Genomic DNA, 1758 nt, shown 5'->3' with positions numbered 1-1758 from the left:
ATAAGGGCCCTGCTTCCTCTGAGCCATAAATAGGAGGATTTTTTCCTATCTCATCTAGTTTCTGGTATTTTCTGCCAATCCTTGGCATTCCTTGGCTTGCAGATGCCTCACTCTAGTGTCTGCCTCAACTGCCACTGGTGTTCCTTACCTTGAGAGTCTCTCTCTTCTTAGAAGGGCACCCACCATATTGGATTAAGGGTCCGCCCTTTTTCTGTATGACCTCACCTAAACTAATTACATTTGCAACAACTCTGTCTCCCAGTAAGGTCACATTTGAGGTCTTGGAATTGAGGTCTCCAAAATCTCTTTCTGGGGGTCACAGCTCTACCATAACAATCACCACACTTGATATTTGTCAACCCAGGTGGTTATTAATCACCTAGAAAGCCCAAGGCACTGGGCTTGATTGTTGATGTAGGGATTCAGAAAGGTATAATGTATCCATCCTTTAATATAGTTGGGAGGAAAAGATATATTTCCAAAAAATAAATGTCAATAATAGGTAGTTTTAGAATGGTGAGTTTTAGGTGACAGCAGTATACACAAAAGGAAATATTTGCAGAAGTTCAGACAAAAGCCTCTAAATTCAGAAGACTGTGTGATTTTTGGCCAGTTTATTTAACATTTGTGTGTGTGTTTCATGAGAGAAATGAAGGAATTGAGTAGGAGCTAAACTCAGTGGTCCCTTCCAACTTTTTTATCACTAAAACTCATAGGACTGCAACTATTCATCCTATTATAATATCAACTATAAATTTGATACGTGTCTTTCTTTCATGTCCTAGTCCAAAAGGGTTATGAAAATAGAGACATTGAAAATTTGCTATGTTCTAAAATAACTGCCATTAAAATATAAATAATTATCACTTTGAATGTGTAAGAATACAGGGTGAAAAGGAGTTGGATTTCAACACTACCTGTAGACTATAAACCATGGCATCATGTAGTGAAAGAATGAAAAATCTTAAGGGAAATAACTCCTTTTAAAAGCTGTTTTGTTGCGTGTTTTTCAGTGGATTAAGAAAGGGTGATATACCGACTAAAACAATGGCAGGCTCTGTCGTGATTCTTAAAAGGAAGACTGTTTACAAGTGGGAGGTGATGCCCATTCAAAACGCATCCTTACAAAGAGTGTCTTTGTCTAAGAAAAGAATCGCTGTGTTGTTTCATTGCAAATGTCTGTGGATTTCTGATTCTGGAGAATTATTTTGGAATCAGGGACATTTGTTGTTTTGAAAAACCTGGCTAGCAAACGCTTTCAGAAAAATAAAATCATTACTTGGTTTTTGTGTCTAAAGGGTGATAAATGACACCGAAATATTCCGTTTTGTATCGCTCACGACTGATATAAACTGAAGGCTTGAAAATACCGTCCCAGCATCGATGGCGATGCTCCGATGGAGAGAAGCGAGCTGGCCGGCTGTTCCGCACCGGAGCTAGACACTGTGCTGGGTGCACCCCCCACCCCTGCAGAAGAGCATGCTCTCAGACATCAGTGCCGAGAAAACACGGTCAATATGCATCTAAATAAATTACAAAAGGCCCTTGCTGTAAGGAAGGCGGCCGAGCCTGCAGGAGCGCGCTGGGGCCGGCCCAGCCCCAAACGCGCCGGCTCCGCGGGGGACCGCACTCCGGCGTCCCTGCCGCGGGACTGGATTCGGGGTGACGGGCCTGCGGCGGCATCGTTGGCAGGCAGGGCACACAGGCAGCGCTGTGACGGTGAGCCAGCTCCCCCCCATGCCTGCCTCCTCCTGGAAA

Source organism: Dama dama, chromosome 27, assembly GCF_033118175.1.
Source record: "Dama dama isolate Ldn47 chromosome 27, ASM3311817v1, whole genome shotgun sequence".
In the NCBI taxonomy this organism is placed as follows: domain Eukaryota; kingdom Metazoa; phylum Chordata; class Mammalia; order Artiodactyla; family Cervidae; genus Dama; species Dama dama.
This window is presented reverse-complemented; position numbering follows the sequence as displayed.